General features: G+C 40.9%; 1 protein-coding gene across 5 annotated transcripts in view; it reads right to left on the bottom strand.

Moving 5' to 3' along the window:
- The window catches only part of RNF38 (ring finger protein 38), a 175,242-nt gene that overhangs the window by 72,955 nt on the left and 77,787 nt on the right, over positions 1-24,500 (bottom strand). For all 5 annotated transcript variants that reach the window (XR_009215858.1, XM_058523529.1, XM_058523528.1 and 2 more), the window contains exon 2: positions 19,596-19,666. The gene's annotated coding sequence lies outside the window, so the exon portion shown is untranslated. The remainder of the gene's footprint in view (positions 1-19,595; positions 19,667-24,500) is intronic.

Genomic DNA, 24,500 nt, shown 5'->3' on the forward strand with positions numbered 1-24,500 from the left:
AATGAATCAGGGAGTGTTCTCTCTTTTTCTATTTTCTAGAAGAGTTTCTGTAAGATTGGTGTTGTGCCTACTTTAAATGTTTGGTAGAATTTGCTTGTTAGCCAACTGAACTTGGAATTAAATTTCTTTAGTAGTTATGGATTTCTTGTCAGATTTTCTGTCTTTTCCTTAGAAAAGAAAGGAAAAACAACTGTAATCTTAGGACATACATAAGAAAGATCTCATTCTGAAACTCACAATCTGATTCTAGAAAACTTCTCCTAATCTTGTTAATTTGAAGAGTACCACTGCTGGAAATGCATTTTCAAGCACACTGCTAACAATAATCATAAATCTTACATAAGTGATAGTTAATCTGCCAAACAGTCTGCCAAACAGTAAATATAAAATTTAGTTCTGTGCTCAATTTTGCATTTCTAGAAATCAAAGAATATCTAAACAATGGTTATCTGAAGGATCTTTATACAAGAGGCGACTATGAGGCTAAGGCTTTCTTGTCTCTCTATACACTTCTATCATAACACCTTACAGTATTGGTTAAATGTCTGTTTCTCTCTATTAAACTGTAAGCTCCTCAAGGGCAGGTCCCATTTCTCCTTCATTTGTATATCACTGACGTCCATAATGGGAGAATGCTGGCTGGTAGAGAATGCACAAAAAGGAAGGAAGGGCATCTCCTTTTTTTTTTTTTTTTTTTGCTGAGGAAGATTAGCCCTGAGCTAACATCTGTGCCAGTCTTCCTCTACTTTATACGTGGGTCGCCAGCACAGCGTGGCAGACGAGTGGTGTAGGTCTGCACCTGGGATCTGAACCCATGAACCCGGGCCACCGAAGCGGAATGCACCAAACTTAACCACTACACCACAGGGCCGGCCCCAGCACCTCCTATTTTAAGATGTTGAAAGGCATGACTGAAGAGATGCAGATGAAGAAGCATTTTTCCAGATGTCAAAGAACAATGCACGTGGATGAAAAATATCAGAGGAAAAAAAATGCTACAAACTTCTGGGCCCTACCAAAGTAGGTGCTGGGTAGAGAATGGCCTTCCTGTTGGAAGTCTGTGAGCTCTATAATGAAGAGGCAGTTTCCTATTGTTGATCTTATCAGGAATAGGGCTGTGCTGCCATCATACCCACTGCCAAACCTCCAGACTGTAACCTCACTCCAACGCAACCACTACTGCTGAGTTAGTTGCCACAACTCTGTGTTATAACATCACATTAGTCATTCTTCCTTGCAAATATGTATTTATTTGATTCTTTTGCCTATTAGACAGTGAACTGCTTGAAGTCAAGGACTAAGTCTCACCGATTCTGACAAGGGGTCTAGCACACGGCAAGTGCTCAATAAATAGTTCAATTAATGACGTAAATATTTCACAGCAGTGGTAATTCCAATGTTTTTTCCAAAAAGGTAAATTCCCAGGGAGAAATGGGGCAAAAAACAGAGTGGGTAGTGAAAGAGAGGAACAACAAGACAAAAAATGAATTTTAAAATTTCCTAAAGCTAGCTGTGCTCACCCTCCTCCCTAACAGTTTCCCTCCTTCCAACAAAACCAGCTAAAAGAACCTAATAAGATGAAGCTGCACAGGACAAAGGTCTATTGGCCTAGCACCATTCAGGCTGTGCAGTATCTACAAGCATGACAAGACTTGATCTAATGCAAAACAATCAGCATAAGCACTTTTACCCATAAGTGTTACTACCTGTCAGAGTGGAAAGGTTAATTATCAGCAGCTGGCAGCTATAGCGGCTAAAGACCAGAAAGGGGCAGCAAAAGCACATCCAAACCCAAGTCCCCTGAAAGGCTCCTATAATACAGCTAGCTTTGGGATGGCAGAGCGGTCAGACAGCCGTTGTCACAGTGCAGGTGAGAGAGGCCAGGGTCTGGACCACGGCAGTGCAGATGACAGAGGGAAAGCTCTTAGGGCAGTGAAGGTGAGAAGGGGCTAAAGCAGACCCAAGGTGAAAAGCCATCAGCCAGGAAGGAGTTCAAGAGGGATGAGTGAATAAACCTGAGTGCCTAGGATCAGCAGAGTCAGAAACAGAAAAAGAGATCTACACCAAGCCAGAAATGGAGAGGCAAGGGTGCAAATGAAGCACGCCCTGCACATGAGAGCACATTCAATCTGTGGAGCAGGGGAAACGAGGAAGAGCTGACTCTGCGGCATGACCTGCCTTAACACACACCCTTTGAAGCAGAGATTTTTTTTTTTTTTTTGTGAGGAGATCAGCCCTGAGCTAACATCTGCCAATCCTCCTCTTTTTTTTTGCTGAGGAAGACCTGGGCTAACATCGGTGCCCATCTTCCTCCACTTTATATGGGACGCCGCCACAGCATGGCTTACCAAGCAGTGCGTCAGTGCGCGCCCGGGATCCGAACCAGCGAACCCCGGGCCGCCGCAGCGGAGCGCGCGCGCGCCCGGGATCCGAACCAGCGAACCCCGGGCCGCCGCAGCGGAGCACGCGCACTTAACCGCTTGCGCCACCGGGCCGGCCCCTGAAGCACAGATTTTAAAGGCACCTTGCTCATTCTGTTCTGGTGAACAGGGCACATCTAGGGAGCAATTCTAGTTGCTATGAATCTCATTCTAAATTGCTCCAGCAGCTTAATCTCAGGGCAAATCATATTGTAATACTATAGTTTTACAAAATCCAGTTGACAGCCACAGGCAAAGGAAAAAGTTAACCACATACAGATCTAGGTTATTCTTTTCAACAGAGCCTATTATTTCATTGTTAGTGATGACCCATCTCTAATTTTTAAAATCATGTATTACATTTAGGTTGTTCTCAGTGTTTTGATATTATAAACATATAATGAATATTCTTGTGCATATAGTTTGGCTTGCATTTGAAAATATATCCATAAAGGTAAATTTCTAACAGTGCAACTGTTGGTTCAAAAGGATTTGACCTTTTTGTTTTTCAATTTTGAGAAATGTTGCTAACTTGCCTCCCTAAAAGTGGCACCACTTTTTATTCCATCCAACAGTAAATGAAAGTAGCTGGGAGTCGACTCTAGAGGGGAAAGAGGTGTGCGTAAGGGCATCCCTGAGGGAAGATAGGCTGCCCTGCCTACAGCGGTAGGCCAAGGATCAGGGAGAGAGAAGCTCTAAAGCAAACCTCGGGCCAGGAGCTCTGAGAGCCATCATATTTCATATCCAGCTTCATGTTCTCTGTGTTATTACTCCCTCCTGTTAAATCCCTGGGACTTGACTATGGTCTTATTAAATGCAGTAGCCCAGGAACTGGGACCAAACTGGAGCCAAAGTGACACTGGTGAGGACAGCAGTATTTAGGAAAGCAAGTGACCAACAGGCCCTGGGTCAAAGGGCTAGCTGGGAGGGCAAGCAACCACCGAATAGACACCCAGGACGTCCCAGAAACACCTGGGGAGGAAAGCCAGCTAGAACCAGTCAACTGCAGTGAAGCAGAACAAGGGCTCAAATCATTAAGAACTGGGCAAGAAAGGAAAATATGACCCGAAAAGCCAGTGAACATCGATTATACTTATATAAGTGCTTCATGGCAATAAATAAAGGACGGTATAAGCACTGCTTAAGAAACAGAGAAGCACAGACAACTAGCTCCTTCACTTTGGGGAGGACAATGAAAAAGCAGCCGCTGAAAAGGGACACGGGAAAGAGAGGGGGCCTTAAAGTGTCTGAGACGCAAGAAACACGAGAATGTTCTCGCTGATCAGACCACATGAACATCTTGTAACTTCCACCATGTTTGATGAGGAACAGACTTCCTCTAGGGAACCCTGGTAGATCTCACGTGCTGCACAACTGATAATTTTGTTCTGGATGAGGCCCCCTGCTATATAATTCTAACATTTTGCATTCATGAAATGTGACCAGCTCACTGAAACTGCCAGTGTCCTCGTGGTTGCTTCCACTGATGACACACCTTTAGGACCCTGCCTAACCTGGGTAGTTTTCCACAGACATTGTGATACACAGCATGTCTCTACAAACCCTGCACCGTCCTGCCCATGCCACGTTCGACAGGCCTTTCCAGACTTGATCTAAGTTAAAGAAGGAAGTGTGTTACCTGAACAGAATTCCCATTTACACCACAAAACAGAAATGATAACCTTAAATAAAAACTCTTAAAGCAGGAAAACTCTTTGTAGACCAAATATAAAATTTAAGCGGCCACCAGAAGTTTATTTATCCCTCCTCTGCTTGCTTGTTCCTGTTACAACAGTGTCTTACAAATAAAAACAAAATAAACTTAGCAGGCAAGGACACTACAAAGGCCAAAAAAAGAGTGTCAATTAACAATCTCAAAATACCTATCATTACATCGTATTTCTAATTACCTCAGATATTTCACAATAAGGCCAAGAGAATCTATTCAAAAACACATTAGGTCACATAATAATACCATATAGCTCAGGAAGTATAATATAAAATTAAGAAAACTGTAAGAAAATGTAGATAAATATCTGAATGGAGACAGATTTCCTCAACATGAAAGCAATGAAATACATCTCAAAGGACTATATCAATAGATTTGCTCCCAAAATAATTTTAAATTTTTGTATGGGGAAAAAAATTCATTAGAAATTAAAAGCTGGGAAATTTTTTGCAAATATGAAAGATGATTAATGTTTCCATACAAAGTGATAGGAAAATAGGAATATCCCAAAAGAAGAGAAAAATATGCAAAAGACAATTTTTTAAAAAGCAATACAAATGACTAATGAACAAATGAACATATATGAAAAGCTATACAACCTCAATAGTAATCAAAGAAATACACATTAAAACAATTAGAAACATTCCTCACCAATCATATTCACAAAGTAAATGACACTATGGATGATATTCAATGATGTGAAAAGGAAGTGAGACAAGCATTCTCATGGAAGCATAAACTGATGCACATGAATGTGTGAAAAAATACATCAAGAGAGACAAAGGCTGAAAAATATTCATATCCTTTGATTCAATTCTACACTAGTAATCTAGGCTCAACAAACAGATCATTCAAAACTTATTACAAAGCTACAGTAATCAAAACACTGTGGTACTGGCATAAGGACAGACATATAGACCAATGGAATAGAAGAGAGAGCCCACAAATAAACCTGTACATATATGATCAAATGACATACAAGGGTCCCAAGACAATTCAATGAGAAAAGAACACTCTTTTTAACAACAGTGTTGGGAAAACTGGATATCCATATGCAAAACTATAAAGACAGACCTCCTTACCTTACACTATAGACAAAAATTAACTCAAAATGAGTCAAAGACCTAAACATAAGAAGTAAAACTGTAGAACTTTTAGGAAAAAACATAGAAGAAAAGCTTCATGACACTGTATTTGGCAATGATTTCTTGGATATGACACCAAAAAGACAGGCAACGTCTGTCCTGAGACAGAGAAAAAAATTAATTGGATTACTTCAAAATAAAAACTTCTGTGCAAAGGACACAATCACCAGAGTGAAAAGGCAACCTACAGAATGGGAGAAAATATTTGTAAATCATATGTCTGATAAGGGGTTAATACACAGAATATATAAAGAACTCCTGCAACTGAACAGAAACCAAAACCTGATTAAAAAATGGGCAAAGGATTTGAATAGATATTTCTCCAAAGAGATACACAAATGGCCAACAAGCACATGAAAAGACGCTCAACATCACTCATCAGTAGTGAAATGCAAATCAAAACCACAATGAGATACTACTTCATAACTATTAGGATGGCTACCATTAAAAAAAAAAGTGTTTGCAAAGATGTGGAAAAATTAGAATCCTTGTGCACTGTTGGCAGGAATGTAGGATAGTGCAGCGACTTTGGAAAACACTATAGTGGTTCCTTAAAACATTAAAAACAGAAATGATCCACTTCTGAGTATACACCCAAAAGAACTGAAAGTGGAGTCTCAAAGAGATATTTGCACACCTATGTTCCTAGCAGCATTATTCACAATAGCCAAAACATGGAAGCAATCCAAGTGTCTATCCTTGGATGAATGGATAAACAAAATGTGTTATAAACACACAATGGACTATTACTCAGCTTTTAAAAGGAAGGGAATTCTGGCACACGCTACAATATAGATGAACCTTGACAAGATTATGCTAAGTGAAATAAGCCAGGCACAAAAAGACAAATATTGTATGACTCCACTTATATGAGGTACATAGAACACACAAATTCACAGAGACAGAAAGCAGAATGGTGATTGCCAGGGCTGGGGGTGAAGGAGAATGTGGAGTTATTGTTTAATGGATACAGTTTCCGTTTTGCAAGAAAAAACAGTTCTGGAGATGGCTGCACAACAATATGAAGGTACTTAACACTACTGAACTGTACGCTTAAAAATAGTTAAGATAAATTTTATGTTAGCTGTATTTTACCACAATTATAAAAAATCTCGGGGCCGGCCCTGTGGCGTAGCGGTTAAGTGCGTGCACTCCACTGCTGGTGGCCCGGGTTCGGATCCTGGGTGCGCAGAGGCACCGCTTGTCAGGCCATGCTGTGGCGGTGTCCCACATAAAGTGGAGGAAGATAGGCATAGATGTTAGCTCAGGGCCAGTCTTCCTCAGCAAAAAATGAGGAGGATTGGCATAGGTGTTAGCTTAGGGCTGATCTTCCTCACTGAAAAAAAAAAAAATCTCATCACAGCAGCAAAAGAGATGTTTTAAAAATATAAACCAGAGGGGCTGGCCCAGTGGCTCAGAGGTTAAGTGCACGTGCTCTGCTTTGGCGGCCCGGGGTTCGCAGGTTCAGATCCCGGGCGCACACCAACGCACTGCTTATCAAGCCATGCTGTGGCAGCATCCCATATAAAGTAGAGGAAGATGGGCACGGATGTTAGCCCAGGGCCAATCTTCCTCAGCAAAAAGAGGAGGATTGGGGCCAGCCTGGCGGCACAACGCGCACTCCGCTGCGGCGGCCAGGGGTTCGCCGGTTCGGATCTTGGGTGCGCACCGACGCACCGCTTGTCAAGCCATGCTGTGGCAGCGTCCCATATAAAGTGGAGGAAGATGGGCATGCACGGATGTTAGCCCAGGGCCTGTCTTCCTCAACTAAAAGAGGAGGATTGGCAGATGTTAGCACAGGGCTGATCTCCTCACAAAAAAAAAAAAAAAAAAAGAGGAGGATTGGCATCAGATGTTAGCTCAGGGCTAATCTTCCTCACACACACACACAAAATATACACATATATACATATAAACCAGATCATGTTGTTCCTTTGCTTAAAACTTTCCAAAGGCTTCCCATTACAAGCAGAATAAAATTTAAACTTTTTTCCCTGGCTTACCAAGATCTACATGATCTGGCCTATGCCTACCTCTTCAACCTCATTTCACATTACCTCCACTCTCATCCACTCTGCTATGCACATCAGCCTTCCTTCAGTTTGCTTAATCTTTCTAGACTTAGGGCCTTTGCACTGTTTCCTCTCCCTAAAATGTTCTCCTCATGGCCCAGATTTTCATGATTTGTTCCTTCTTCTTTTTTTTTCTGAGGAAGATTTGCCCTGAGCTAACATCCGTTGCCAATCTTCCTGTTTTTTTTTTCGCTTGAGGCAGATTAGCCCTGAGCTAACATCTGTGCCAATCTTCCTCTACTTTATACGTCGGACACCTCCACAGCATGTCTGGTGAGTGGAGCAGGTCCGCGCTTGGGATCTGAACTCATGAACCCAGGCTGCCGAAGCGGAATTTTAACCACTTGGCCACGGGGCCACGCCCAATTTGGTCCTTCTTATTCAGATTTTAGCCTAAGTGTCACCTTCTTAAAGGGCTTCCCTAACACCTAATCTAGAGTAGCCAACAGCCCAATTACTTGCCAACCACTTACAGTATCTAATTATTCACTGGTTTACATATACAGTTCATTTTCTGCCCCTTCCACAAAAAATAAGTACCAGAAGAACAAGGACCTCCCTTGTCATTCTTTTCACCACTGTATCCTGGGGACTCAATAGTGCCTGGCACATAGTAGGCACTTAATAAATATTTGCTGAATGAATAAATGCATAATAGTTTTTTTAAATGATCTAAAGCTCCACAATTAAAGACAGGTTAAATAAATGACCATGTGTCCTTATGGTGGAACATTAAGCAGCCATTTTAACTGATGTTTCATGTATACATAGTATGCAGATTTTATTTTCCAAGATGGCCATGATAAGTTCTCCCACCCTTCCCACCCTTCTCTTCTTGTTATGCTGACATTCCTCCCCAGGGGTGGGATTGATATTCCCTCTCCTCCTGAATTTCGGCAGGCCTGTGACTGCGGTGGAAGTGATGCTTTGTAACTTCTGAAGTTAGGTCATAAAAGGCCACACAGCATCTGTCTGGTCCTCCTGGGACAGTCACTCTTGGAATCAAGCTGCCATGCTCTGAGGAAGCCCACGCTACACGTAGGTGCTCAGGCTGAGGGCCCCAAGTGAAGTCCCAGCTGACAGCCAGCATCAACCATCAGACATGTGAGTGAGGACTTCAAGATGACTCCACCCTCAGCTGCTGTTTGACTGCAGTGGATTAGAAACTCCAAGCAAGAGCCACCCAGCTGAGCGCAGGAAACCCCAGAACCATGAAAGATACTAAAAGATATGCTTTGCACCACTCAGTTTTAGGGTAATTAATTACACTGCCATTGATAATCAGAACAATTTAGTTTTATTTTAACCATGCAGAGAATGCAAAGAAAAATTTGAAGGAAAAATGCTTAAGAGTGGTTACCTACTGAAAGATGGTGAGTTTACTTATGACACAGTCTATTTCTATGTACTTCCCCAAATTTCCATAATGGACACGTATAACAACAATTAGGGACCTGGGGAGATTTGATTGATTTTTTTTTAAAGCACCTGGGGCAAGAACAATGAAAGAGATCTTTAACTGACTTTTTTTTTTAACCGACCATAGAAGGGTTAGGAATAGCCAAGAAGCATATAAAAAGATGCTCAGCATACTTAGTCATTAGAGAAATGCAAATTAAAACTCCAATGAGATGCCACTTCACACTCACTACAATGGCTGTAATTTAAAAAACAATCAAAAACTACTGGCAAGGATGTGAAGAAAGCGGAACCCTCATGCACTGGCTAGAATGCAAAACAGTGAAGCCAGTTTGGAAAACAGTTTGGCAGTTCCTCAAAATGTCAAACAAAAATCTGTCATGGGACCAACTAAACAAAAAGATACTTACACGAAAATGTTCATTACAACATTACTCATAATAACCAAAATATGGAACTGAATATCTATTAACTGGTAAATGGATAAACAAAATGTGTTAGAGCCATACAATGGAATATTATTCACCCATAAAAAAGGAACGGAGTACTGATTCATGCTACAACATGAATGAACCTTGAAATCATCATGCTAAGTGAGAGAAGCTGGACACAAAAAGCCACATATTGTGTGATTCCATTTACATGAAATGTGCAGAACAGGCAAATTCATGGAGACAGAAAAACTAGTGGTTGCCAGGAGCCTGGGGAAAGGAACAATGGGGAGTGACTGCTAATGGATATGAGTTTTTGAGGGGGGATGACAAAAACATTCTAAAATTAGATGGTGGGGATAGTTGTACATCTCTTTGAAGATACCAAAAACCACTGTTTGCAAAGGTGAAAAATATTTTATACAAATATAGCTTTAAAAAATCATGTTAAGGGTCTGACCCCATGGCCTAGTGGTCAAAGTTTGGCGCGCTCTGCTTTGGCGGCCCGGGTTCGGTTCCTGGGCACAGACCTACACCACTTGTCAGCGGCCATGCTGTGGTGGGGTGACCCACATACAAAGTAGAGGAATACTGGCACAGATGTTAGCTCAGGGCAAATCTTCCTCAAGCAAAAAGAGGAAGATTAGCACAGACGTTAGCTCAAGGCCAATCTTCCTCAGCAAAAAAAAAAAAAAAAAAAATCCTGTTAATACTAAAATTACAATTGTTACTTCCAGGGAGAAGGATGAAAGGTAGTACTGTATATCTTTTTACAATCCAACATGCAATTTTAAAAAATAAATAAATTTAAAAGATCAAGACGTATAAAGAAGTATATGGTCATGGTAGAAAAACCAGTAACACATTTCCCACCTTCCCTGAAAAGAGTCTGCAAGGGATTATCTATACACAGACTGAACTGATGCCTTCGTCTGTGACAAATGGCTCTAAGGCTAGCACAAGGAAATTCTGCCCAGAAAAGACTTCTGCTCTGAGTAGCCACTTACATACACGCAGTTTAGAAAGAATTCTCCCATTTCCCTCTTTCAAATGGCCAGCCTTCCTGGAAGTGTACCGGGCCACTCTGGAAAAAAATATACCATTGAGGCTACAAATTACTTCATCTCACCTGAAGGAATAGTTTCTTTTTATCAAATTGTGCAATATTGTATCTCATCCTCTAGACAGACCTATTCCCTCCCCGCCCCCCAAGCTTGTTCTCACGATGACAAGGAGACTATTCTGAACACTAGCTGAGTTGGGTTAATTTCAACATCTAGGTGAAACATAAAGATGCTATCACAATCACATTTTTGTGTTATACTTTATGCTTTTAAAGTACTTTTACATAACCATCACATTTGATAATCACAATATGGCAACAAACAACGTGAGAGTTCTTATAAAAAACCACAGAATTCTGACTATGAAGCAGGGTACAGGTGTCAAGTTAGAGGAGCCTGGAGTAACAAATAGTCATGAATCAGAATGGAGGCCAAAAGGATCTGGGCAAGAAAAACTGACAGAGACGGCCAGCCAACTGACTTAGTTTCCCTGTGATTCACCAGGGCCCTCCCCACTTGCAGATATCTTTTTCTCTGAGCACATCATAGTTGAGTGAGTGAAGCTAAAATAGGAATGGATTTCTTCAGATAGTAGAGTCAGACTCTGGAGCTAGGCAGCTTGGGTTTGAATCTCAGTTTTACTACTTACTACCTGGGTAACCTGGGGCAAATTACTTATCTATGTCTCACATTCCTCACCTATGAATGTGGATAAAACAACTCCTATTTCAAAGGGTGTTATCACTACCAGGTTTGGGAAGCAATCTTCTCTCAATACTCCTATACCCCTTCCCTGATTTATTATTCTTCATAGCACAAATGACCAATTAACAGTATCTTTATTTACTGTCTCGCCATCTCCCTAACCCACTTACAGAAAACAAGCTTCGTAAGAGTAAGGACTCCTATCTGTTGTTCAATGCAGTGTCTCTAATGGCTAGAAGAGTGCTTGGTAAATACAGTCATGCACTGTTTAACGACGGGGACATGTTCTGAGGAATGCATCATTAGGCGATTTCATTGTAGTGTGAACATCATATTGTGTATTTATTTATTATTTTTTTAATAAACTTTTTTTTTAAATTTTATTTATTTTTCCCCCAAAGCCCCAGTAGATAGTCGTATGTCACAGATGCACATCCTTCTGGTTGCTGTACGTGGGACGCGGCCTCAGCATGGCCGGAGAAGCGGTGCGTCGGTGCAGGCCCGGGATCCGAGCCTAGGCCGCCAGCAGCGGAGCGCGCGCACTTAACCGCTAAGCCACGGGGCCGGCCCCATATTGTGTATTTACACAAACCTAGCCTACTACACACCTAGGCTATATGGTACATATGGCCTATTGCTCCTAGGCTACAAACTTGTATGGCACATTACTGTACTGAATACTGTAGATAACTGTAACGCAATGGTAAGTATTTATGTATCTAAACATAGAAAAGGTACAGTAAAAATATGGTATAAAAGATTAAAAAATGGTACACGTGTACAGGGCACCTACCACGAGTGGAGCTTCCAGGACTGTAAGTTGCTCTGGGTGAGTCAGTGAGTGAGTGGTAAGTGAATATGGAGGCCTAGGACATCACTGTATACTACTGTAGATTTTATAAACGCTGTAGACTTAGGCTACACTACATTTATTAAAAAAATTTCTTTCTTCAATAATAAATTAACCTTAGCTCACTGTCACATTTTTACTTTATAAACTTTTTAACTTTTTAACTTTTTTTTGTGTGTGTGAGGAAGATCGGTCCTGAGCTAACATCTGTGCCAATCTTCCTCTTTTATGCTTGAGGAAGAGCGGCCCTGAGCTAACATCTGTGCCCATCTTCCTCTACTTTGTGCATGGGACGCCGCCACAGCATGGCTTGATGAGTGGTGCAAAGGTCCACGCCCGGGATCCAAACCCATGAACCCCAGGCCGCCAAACTGGAGCATATGAACTTAACCACTACGCCACAGGGCTGGCCCCTTATTTTTTAACTTGTTGACTCTTCTGTAATACTACTTAGCTTAGGGCTGGCCCCGTGGCTTAACGGTTAAGTGCGCGTGCTCCACTACTGGCAGCCCAGGTTCGGATCCCTGGCGCGCACCAACGCACTGCTACTCCGGCCATGCTGAGGCCGCGTCCCACATACAGCAACTAGAAGGATGGGCAGCTATGACATACAACTATCCACTGGGGCTTTGGGGGGAAAATAAATAAATAAATAAAATTATTACTACTTAGCTTAAAACACAAACACACTGTACAGCTGTACAATGTACTCTTTATATCCTTATTCTATAAGCTTTCTTCTATTTAAAAAAAATTTTTTTTTTTATTTTTTAAAACTTTTTTGTTAAAAACTAAGACATAAACACACACATTAGCCCAGGCCTACACAGGGTCAGGATCATCAGTATTACTGTCTTCCACCTCCATGTCTTGTCCCACTGGAAGGTTTTCAGGGGCAGTAACATGCATAGAGCTATCTTCTCCTATGATAACAATGCCTTCTTCTGGAATACCTCCTAAAGGACCTGCCTGAGGCTCTTCTTAAGGAGATGTCATTCTTTTGAGAAATATGTCCAGGGTGGTTTCCCTGGTTTGTTTCTTTTTTTTCATCATAGATTTGCCTGTAAGCAGATAACGCACCACGAACATTCCTCTCTATTAATGAAAACCTTTCGGTGTTGGGGTCCATGTTTTTAAACTTTTTAAAGGGTTTGTTGAGGTCTGCAAAAGCTCCTGATAAACTCTTCATTGCGAATTTTCTTGGGAGTTCTTCTTTTTCTTCTCTTGTAGTTTCCTTTTCTCTTGCCTCTTCTTCAGCTATGCATTCCTGTTCTAGTTCCAGCAACTCCTCATTAGTCAGTTCCTCAGGAACCACCTCTGAGAGCTCCTCAATGTCATAGTCATCCACGCCCAGGTTAAAGTTGTTTGCCATCTCAACAGCAAATGCCATCTCAATGCCAAATCCTTTGAAGTAACGGACAAACCTCAAGTGTCTTCTTCCAGATGTCATTCATACACTCCTTGGTGACACCACCCCAAGCTCAAGCAAAATTCTTGATGCAGTCATAAATGTTATAATCCTTCCAGAATTGCATCAGTGTCTTCCTCAGTGCAGCAAGTTTGGGCAAAGACGCTCCTCAGGTAGTAGGCCTTAAAAGCTGCTATAACTCCTTGATCCACTGGTTGGATCAAAGAGGTAGCATTTGGAGGGAGAAACACCACTTTGATATTGGGATGAAGATCACCAATAAAAGGAGGGTGTCTGGGAGCATTATCAAAAATAAGCTAAATCTTGAAAGGTATGTTATTCTCCAAGTAGTACTTCTCCATTTCACTGGCACAGCAATTCAGGAGGGCATCTTGGAAGAGAAGCTAGGTCATCTATGACTTCCTATTGCTCCTGTAGAACACTGGCAGTGTGTGCTTACTGATATGCATGAAGGCCCTGGGGTTCTCACTGTGCCAGATCACAAAGGGTTTCAATTTGTAGCCTGCATCATTGCCCCCAAGCAAGACTGTTATGCTGTCCTGAAAGCCTTGAAACCTGGCATTGACTTGGCCTCCTTATGGATGAAAGTCCTTTCAGGTATCCATTTCCAGAACAGAGAGATTTCATCCATACTGAATATTTGCTCTGGCAAGTAATTTTCCTCCACAATCAGCTTATACATAGTCTCCAAAAATTCTTCAGCTGCTTTCACATCAGCACTCACAGACTCATCACTCACTTTCACATTATGTAATAATGATTCTTGAATCATTTAAACCGCCTAAAGCTGGCAGTAAATTCAGCATCATAAGTTAGGTCCAGTATTTTCTTTCAACATTGCAAACTTTTTGCTTTGGCCATGATTGTCATGGTGGTGAGAGAGATGTTTCTGTGTCTGGTCTTCAATCCAGTCATTAAAAGTTTCTTCCGGTCATTAGAAGTTTCTCCATGTTTAATATAGGCCCTTCCTGAACTTTTGTTAGTCGCAGTGCCTTCAATGAAGCAGATCCTTTAACAGCATCTGTTACTTGGTTCTTGTTCTTCAAGATCATAATAGCTATGGTGAATGGGACATGTCTTACTGGTGAGCATTAACTATCACTGATTTTCCACCTTCAGAGTCCTTAATCACCTTAAATTTTTTTTTTTAACTTTTAATTTTTGTTTATTTTTCTCCCCCAAAGCCCCAGTAGATAGTTGTACGTCATAGCTGCACATCCTTCTAGTTGCTGGATGTGGGACGTGGCCTCAGCATGGCCAGAGAAGCAGTGCGTCGGTGCGCGCCCGGGATCCGAACCCCGGCCGCCAGCAGCGGAGCGCACGCACTTAACCGCTAGGCCACGGGGCCGGCCCCCTTAATCACTTTTAATTTCATTTCCAGGTTAATCACTCCACGTAGCCTTTTACTGGCAACATTAACAGTGGATTTTGTATGCTTAGGAGCTAGGATGAACAAAACAACACGAGATAAAAACAGGCACAAGAGAAATGATGTGATCCAGAGATGCAGTAAACACGAGACGTATGAGGCTGCTACCGAACAATGTTAACATAGCATACTGTTTTACAGTAAACTTTTTCTTTTTAGTAAGTAGAAAGAGTACACTCTAAAGTAACACGAAAATATATAATATAGGGCCGGCCCCGTGGCTTAGCGGTTAAGTGCATGCGCTCTGCTACTGGTGGCCTGGATTCGGATCCCAGGCGCGCACCGACACACCGCTTCTCTGACCGTGCTGAGGCCGCGTCCCACATACAGCAACTAGAAGGATGTGCAGCTATGACATACAACTATCTACTGGGGCTTTGGGGGTCAAAAAAAAAAAAAAAAAAAAGGAGGAGGACTGGCAACAGATGTTAGCTCAGAGCCAGTCTTCCTCAGCAAAAAGAGGAGGATTAGCATGGATGTTAGCTCAGGGCTGATCTTCCTCACACACAAAAAAATATATACATATAGTATAGTAAATACATAAACCAGTAACAGAGTTCTTCATTATCAAGTATTATGTAGTGTATATCATTGTATGTGGTATACTTTTATATAACTGGGGGCACAGTAGGTTTGTTTACACCGGCATCACCACACACGAGTAATGCACTGCACTACAACATTATGATGGCTATGACATTATGATGGCTACGATGTCACTAGGCAGTAGGAATTTTTCACCTCCATTACAATCTTATGGGACCACTGTCGTATATGCAGTCCATCGTTGACTGAAACATCATTATGCGGCACAACTGTAATAAATACTCAAATATATAATAAATACATAAAGTGTTGGCTACCTGGAAATTATGGATTATGGCACTACGAATGCATATAAAAATACTGCTAGAGGGCTTGTGTATGAATTGCTGTATCCAGTATAAACTGGTAATATGAGAATCTGCAACTCACAGTATTCAATGGTAAACCTCAGGCCTGGAATCAGCTCTTTCCAGCACTATAGGCTACAAGCTGATGTACATCAGCAGAGAAACGTGAGTTGGAGAACAGGCAAAGCCACGGAATTTAGGGACCTGTCACCATTTCCAAAGCTGTAGAAGGGGGCCCAATAAATGGATTGGTCCTCTTTCTCCTTGCCTGACCCCTGGTTCCACCCCCACCCCAGTCACATGTGGATTAGTTAAAATTGAGGCAACTTTTAAGAAAAATTACCTTTTGTTTCCAAATCTGAGAAATGGACCATGCCTGGAAGTTAAGTGAGGATAATAAGCAAAGCATCAACATGTGTTTTAACAATGTGTTCAGAACAGTTAAGCAATTCTTTTACATGACTCGTATTGAGGATAGAAGATTTGGTCTAGCCCCAGCACTGCAGGGTGACTCCTGAATAAGTCATTCCTCCCACTGGGGTAACAGCTTCCAAGTTTATTTTAAAAAGAGGGTTGGGGCCGGCCCCGTGGCTTGGCGGTTAGGTGCGTGCGCTCCGCTGCTGGTGGCCCAGGTTCGGATCCCGGGGGCGCACTGACACACCGCTTCTCCGGCCATGCTGAGGCCGCGTCCCACATACAGCAACTAGAAGGATATGCAACTATGACATACAACTATCTACTGGGGCTTTGCGGGGAAAATAAATAAATAAAATCTTTAAAAAGAGGGTTGGAGGGGCCAGCCTGGTGGCATAGTGGTTAAGTTCGGGTACTCTGCTTCAGCAGCACAGGGTTCGCAGGTTCGGATCCTGGGCGCAGACCTATGCACTGCTCATCAAGCCATGCTGTGGTGGTGCCCCACACACAAAATAGAGAAAGATGGGCACAGATGTTAGCCCAGGGCCAATCTTCCTCACCAAAAGAAAAAAAAAAGAGGGTTGGATTAGCTGTACTCTACAATCCCTTCAATTCTCAGTGAGAGAGAGAGAGAGAATGTGTGTATGTGTGTGTGTGTGTGTGTATACACACACACATCCAAGTGGTATGTATCAGGCAGCAGGTTCGTTTTGCAAAACCAATATCCATTTCTTATAGAAAGAAAGTAGTCAGAAGCTGTTGCAAACATACACATCTGATTTTTAAACACGTTATCCACCACTCTCCTCCCCAGAATGACGCCTGATGATCCTATTCAAAGCTTCAATCTGTAACATCCAACTCTTGGTAGTCCATATAGTCTGCTCTACATTTTCTTTAACCCACTGCACTTATTGTAACATACTACATAATTTACATATTATGTTTATTTTTATTGTCTGTCTCCCCCAGTTAGGCTGTACACTCATGAAAAAAACAGTGATCTTTTATTTGTTTTATATCCTGATGTATTCCCCAAGTGCCTACACACATAGCTGCCAATCAATAAATATTATTTGCTGACTGAATCAGTTGAATAAATTATAAATACATAGTCAAAGGACCCTAATCCATTCTCTTCATTTCCCTCTGGGAAACAATCACAAGTATATCTATGGTAGGCAGGAGAGAGAGGAGAGCAGTTCCTGACAGTTCTTTGATCTGCCAATCAAGTGACAAAATACCTTCAACTTCTCTTCCCTCTCCCCATTATTTCAGGAAAAATCCCATCTTCTAAAAGCACGAAATCAATCCTACAAAGATTCAGAAATTAGGAGGAAAAGCATTTTAAAAAGTAGATGGAAAGTATCTGGCAGAGGTGAACAGAAATTGCATCTCCAGACTCTAAACCTGGAGACAGAACAGAACAGTTTGGCTTCTCCACCATAAATGAACGAATGAACAAAGGCATATTATATTTTAGCAGGGGAAGGAAAAGTTAACCCAAATCATCTTCACAATTATAAAACACAATTGTTTGTAATATTACTGACCTAAACTGATTTTGCCTTTTCCTTCTATCATCACTCTTATTTTCAAATGCTCATTTCTAAAATCTGTGGTATACTGAATTTACGGAGCTGATATTGGCTCAATACACAAGGTTGACATAAGGGAAGTCATATTGTAGAAAAGAAACTATATTGTTACTTAGAATGACTTCTGACTAACTCTGGATTTTATGGCCCCTCCCAGCTGCTATAAGTTGGTAACTGTGTTCTTTTGAGTTCCTTAGGAATGCAATGACCCCCAGGTAGAAAGTCTATGCTGATGGCCATCATCAAGGACAACTGAAAGATCAAGGTATAGGGCATTGCTCCAGTCTCTGAGGCATGTCAATTAAAACGAAGGACTGCCAGGAACTAAGACCAGACGGATGTCCCTACCCTGAGACCAGATGCCTTCACCCAGTAATCAGATGGATGCCCCCACCCTGGGACCAGCCCTCTATATGTAACTGGCCTGTAGTCTTTATTCTGTAAGATGGTTCTTTGAGACATTAGTCGGCCATCTTCCCCCCTGCTAGCAAACTGTAATAAATTGCCCTTTCTTTTCCAACGTCTTGCCTCTTGACGATTGGATTTTGTCTTGTGGTGAGCAGATCATGCCCTTTGTGCTGTAACAGGGCCAACTATATAGTCTAGAAGTCTCTTTCAGTGGCCTGCTTCTAAAAGAAGTTAAATGTTTAACCCATGCCTCTGGATTACTGTAATAATAAAACAGACTCTGGAAAGCTAAAAGCATACCACTCTTTGTAAAGAGACTGAAATCTGTCTGAGCAAAGCTCACAAAGACAGAGAGATCAACACACAGAACAAAGACAGCCATCTGAAAAATCCCAATGATCAACCAACTTCTTGATCTAGCTCCAACAGGATGAAGGAGGCGGCTCTTGATTAAAAGAGCAGAGAGAAAGATTATTTGGATTGGTCAGCCTGGGGAAACTACCAAGGGAGTGACATATTCCTGCATAGAAGACACAGGAAATGGGAGAAAACCCACTGGAAACTGATGATGGAAAAGACTAAATTTAAGCCCATCCAACATTAGTAGCCAGATGTTCCAAACACCACGCCCACTAATGTATCCACAGCAACAGCTGGGCCATCAAGGGTGTTGATGAGCACTGGAAAGTCCCCAAAGACCAGGTTTCTTTAGAGATAAAAAGAACAGAAGCAAAACACCAAAATGAAACAAAACCACCAAGAGTTTGGACCTGATTTAAAACAGAAACAAAACAAAACAAAACGGGCCCTAAGTAGGTTTCTTGTCAATGAATCAGACAGGTTCCATTCTCAATCCTCAACATTTAAATTGGGCTTTGGAAACAGAGCTTAAAAAAAAAATAAAGATGAGAAGAAACCACAATCTAGCAACAATCAGCTATAAAAACAAACAAAGTTGGAATGTCTGAGATATTTCAAATCAGAAACAAGACACAACTGCTGAGATAGTTATCACATTTGGGAGCACTTGTTCATATATAAAGAGAATCCAGAGCCAGCCCTGATGGCCTAGTGGTTAAAGTTTGGCACTCACCACTTCGGTGGCCCGGGTTCACTTCCCAGTCATGGGGAATGAGAGAGAGAAGAGTCATGTTGTGGCGGGGCTCACAGAGAAGAACTAGAACAACCTACAACTAGGATATACAATCATGTACTGGGGCTTTGGAGAGGGGGAAAAAAAAGAGCAAGACTGGCAACAGATGTTCGCTCAGGGCGGATCTTTCCCTGCAAAAAGAAAAAAAGAGAGTGAGAGAATCCACCCAGGCTGTGCAGGAAAAGAGGAAGGGACAGGGATGAAGGTAAGAAAATGGAAGGTTTATCAAGAGTCCAGCTCATCTCCGGGGAATTATCCTCAAGTTTTCTGGAGCAATCTAATAATCTGACACACAAACCTGCAAGACCTTCTGCATCTCAACATTGTGCCCCCCAAGTCACATTCTCCTGGCACTAGGTCCAGAGTTACACCAGTGAACCCAGCAATGTATGGACAGCATGCATTTTCACCAGGCAGACATCAGCATGGACCTCACCTTGTCACTGTCATCATGACAAATGTGGTCGTGATGGATGGACTGGCACTGAAAAGAAGCACCAACACTACCTATAAGAGAAAGGGAGGAAAAGTTAAAATGCAGTTAATTCCTTACATTTAAACTGCTTTACCAATTAAAAGTACTTTTATATCCATTATCACATTGAATCCTGAACAATACTTGGTAGTAGGTAGGATAGGGATTATTATTTCTGCAGTTTGAGCAAAACAAAACAGACAGGCTGACTTGTACAAAGTAGCAGTCAGTGAAGTGGCAGGTCTAAAACTAGAACCCCATTCTTCAAACCCCTAATTTGCCACTTTCTACTCTACTGAGTGGTTGTCTTTCAAAGTAGGGCCACCTAAATAAGCAGAACAACCTTCAATAAGGCAAAGATCTATTTAGAAAAAAAGTATACTCCTTGTCAGACTACACATACTTTGAGAAAAAAACTGACCCTATGAATTCTCAGCATATAAATAACACAATCTAATACACAATCATATAAGATTATAAATAGGTTATTACCATTTGTTAATTTGAAGAACTATTTCCTAATAATAACTGCTCTATGATAAGAGTGACATTTCTAACCAATACAAAAATAAAATGATTATCCAATAAATGACTGGAACTGATTAGACAGTTGAAGTAAAGTTTTGTTTCCTACCTCACACCATACAGAAAATGGTGGTTCTAACTAGAAGGATGTGCAACTGTGACATACTACTATCTACTGGGGCTTTGGGGGAAAAATAAATAAATAAAATTATAAAAAAAAAAAAAAAGGAAAATGGTGGCTCTAAGATCTATGTAAATGTAAAAAATGAAACCAGTTTTAAAAGAAAATGTAGATTTTTACAATAATCTTGGAGTAAGAAAAAGCTTCTGAAAGAAGATACTAAAACAAGAAGCCATAAAATGAAAATTAAGCAGGTATGGTTGTGGACCAAAGATGAGAAAACCCCTTCTCCTTATGTATGAGAATTTGACCTAGGGTTAATCTCTGTTAACCTGATTACGACAGCATGCTACCTATGTTTCTTGGCAACGTTGCTTATGATAGAAATTACCAAAATTGTAAATTGCACCTGGACTGGAAGTACAATAGACACTCAGGAGGAAGCCATGTTTTTGAGCTTCTCTGAGTGTGGTGACATAATTATGGGTGTCCTTTGCAGAGGATCCTGAAAACTATGCCTACAGAGTTCTCTGCACCACTCAAGGCAGATGTCATCTCTTTGAACCTCAGCTGTCAGAAGAGCACTTCAGAAAGTATGGACTGCTAATGGACTGCTGCAGGGAGTCCACTGTCTTCCTGACCAGTTACAGTTTCTGTCATATAGCCTTCTGAATAAAGTGGTGCCAAGTGAGCTCTACGGTGGTTTTACCAGTCTGCATGTGCAAATGTTCAGCTAAACCTAAGAAGATATCCTACTGCCACCCCTGTGGAAGTTACACTGACAAATACTGTATTTTGTAAAATTTATGATGCAATCAATTCAGATGTCCATTTATTCCATCTGTTGCTGAGAAAGAATGCTGTCAAATAAACTTTGACACAATGTTTTCTTGATACTGAACATTTTTATTTCACACTTACTAAAATAACTTTTAGACTTGTTTAAAAGGTAGACTTTTATCATATATTACCCTTATGCATTCATAAAAAGAAAATAATTAAATTGGCAATAGCAGAGAAAATTATTTAAAAACTACAAAGGATAAAAAACTCCTTACTAGACAGATTTACCAATTAATTTCTTCAAATGTGCAGATTCAATAATCACAGTGACAGTGACTACTCCTAATGTACCATATAAGCTGTTGTCTCCAAACTCATTATATACGACATTGATTATAAAATATAAAAAGCATTAAAATAAGAAAACAAATTAATCTCACTCAAACACAAGAATAAAGATACTAAATAAAATTGTAGCATACACAGAATAAACAGCATAGTGACAGCATATATCATATAGTCTGTCACCATAATCTACTCATGTTTAAGCCTCATTCCTTACCATATTCACTAAAAGAAAATATATCAACAAAGTATTAGGGTAATAAACAATATTTAAAAGTTTGATCACATCAAAAGATGCTGCAAAAGCATTTGATAATATTTATTTCTCTATTTTTCAGAAATAAACTTATTAATAAACTTAAGTTTTGCCACTGGCTGACAATTCTAGAAGAATGAGGTATGGAGAGGTACAGTTGCCAAGAAGGTATAATTATGGATGAGAATAATATAAACCAAAGAGTTCCCTCTAGTACTGATATCAGTTATCATTTACCATATTCCAAATCCATGATTTGGAAGAAAGAACGTACAATAATGTCCCTAAATATTAAAATCTTCTGGGATACTAGAATGACAAAACAAATCATGACATAAACTATTATGTCAAAAATATGATAGATGTGTTTCACAGAGGAGTTAGTAAAAATTATACTTTCAGTTCTTATTACTCTAATACCATGTAAAGTTAGACTGGTGAAAAGAAGTGATTGTAAGTATACATCAGATACCTTCAAAGAGGTACCAAAACAGACATTATTCTATTCTTACACAAAACCCTTGGATTTAACGTATCATGTCACATATGTTTCTACTGGACACAGTTTAAGAAAAGATGAAATTACGCTGGTAATAGTTCACATAATACTATGTAATGACTGTGGGAGAGACCACCACTTGTGACCATTGCCAAAAACTCGAACTCCATGATGGCTGGAAAGACGAAGGTTGAGATACATTATTTAGCCACTTAAAAATCTCTTATGAAAAAGAGTATTAAAAATAAATGAAGTGGGCCGGCCCCACGGCTTGGCGGTTAAGTGCGCGTGCTCCGCTGCTGGCGGCCCGGGTTCGGATCCTGGGCATGCACACACGCACCGCTTCTCCGGCCATGCTGAGGCCGCGTCCCACATACAGCAACTAGAAGGATGTGCAGCTATGACATACAACTATCTACTGGGGCTTTGGGGGAAAATAAATAAATAAATAAAATCTTAAACTCTTAAAAAAAAAAAAAAATAAATAAATGAAGAGACATCTACATATGTGTACATACCTAGACACTGACCTTACACGTTTCACAAAAATTAACTCAAAACAGATCATAGACCAAAATATAAAACACAAGACTATAAAACTTCTAGATGATAACACGGGAGAAAATCTAAGTGACCTTGGTGTGACAATGAGTGTTTAGATACAACACCAAAAGCATAATCTATGAAAGAAAAAAAATCGATTGAGATGGACTTCATTAAAATTAAAAACTTCTGGGGGGCCAGCCGGGTGGTGTAGTGGTGTGGTTAAGTGTGTGCACTCTGCTTCAGCGGCCCGGGGTTTGTGGGTTCAGATGCTGGGCGCGGACCGACGCACTGCCTGTCAAGCCATGCTGTGGCAGCATCCCATATAAGGTAGCAGAAGATGAGGACGGATGTTAGCCAGGGCCAATCTTCCTCAGCAAAAAGAGGAGAATTGGCAACAGATGTTAGCTCAGGGCTGCTCTTCCTCACACACACAAAAAAATTAAAAACTTCTGCTCTGTGAAAGACACTGTTAAGAGAATGAAAAGACAAAGAAACAGACTGGGAGAAAATATTTGCAAAATGCATATCTGATAAAGGACTGGTATCCAAAAGTATTCAAAGAACTCTTAAAACTCAACAGTAAGAAAACAAACAACCCTATTTATTTATTTATTTACTTACTTACTTTCTTTTTATTTTTTGTGAGAAAGATCAGCCCTGAGCTAACATCCATGCCAATCCTCCTCTTTTTTTGCTGAGGAAGACCAGCCCTGAGCTAATATCTATTGTCAATCCTCCTCCTTTTTTTCCCTTTTTCTCCCCAAAGCCCCAGTAGATAGTTGCATGTCATAGTTGCACATCCTTCTAGTTGCTGTATGTGGGACGCCGCCTCAGCATGGCTGGACAAGCGGTGTGTCGGTGCGCGCCCATATCTGAACCCGGGCCGCCAGTAGCTGAGTGTGCACACCCAACCGCTAAGCCACGGGGCAGGACCCCCAACCCAATTTAAAAATGGGCAGAGTTTCTCTTTGATCTTTTGCCCTGAATATCAGAACTCACTCTTTTGCCACTAAGGGAAGGGCCCTTTGCTGGAAAACAGTGCAGAGGAATCCTGGAAGCAATGGACGCGCACAAGCACCAGCTTTCTTCTCCAGCTGTCCCTGATCCGTAAGACAAAGGACGCAGACAGATTGCTCAAACTGAACTCCTGAAGAATAAAACATAAGTCTTAAGGCAGCTTTGGATAAGCTAATCAGAGAAAGCAGTACACAACAGCAAAAGAAGAAACCTTCTATACTAGAACAAGGGGACCAATTTTTGAAACTTGAAAGAATCTAGCAGAGAACAAGCCAAACATACATTAAATAACAGTGTTTACCATGAGTTCTCCAATTTTTTTCAAATACATTATGAAGTTATTATTCCTGCTCAAGAACCTATCCTGGCACTCCACTACTCGAAGCACAAAGTCCATGTCTGAATCCTTCTCCCCCTATGGGGAATGTTGCCTGGTAGGTGCCAGGGGCATAAAGTGACAGTATGCTTCCAGGCAGACATGGCTTATTCTTCCACCTGGTGACCTGGTCAGTGGTCTGCTCACACCAGCATTACAATTCTCACTCTAGGTTCTTAACACAGGACCCAAGACTTACATGGGAATAAAATTTCATCTTTATTTTCATTACCTTATAACTGCAATGTAAAAATTCATTCTATTATGAATACAGCAACAAACCACATTAGTCTTGATAGTACCCATGACTTTGTCACTAATAAACCACATACATTTTCATAAAATACAATTGCTACAGGTACATTGAAATATCATTTACACCTATCGCTGCTTTGAAT

The sequence above is a fragment of the Diceros bicornis genome, chromosome 28 (genome assembly GCF_020826845.1).
Source record: "Diceros bicornis minor isolate mBicDic1 chromosome 28, mDicBic1.mat.cur, whole genome shotgun sequence".
Taxonomy (NCBI): domain Eukaryota; kingdom Metazoa; phylum Chordata; class Mammalia; order Perissodactyla; family Rhinocerotidae; genus Diceros; species Diceros bicornis.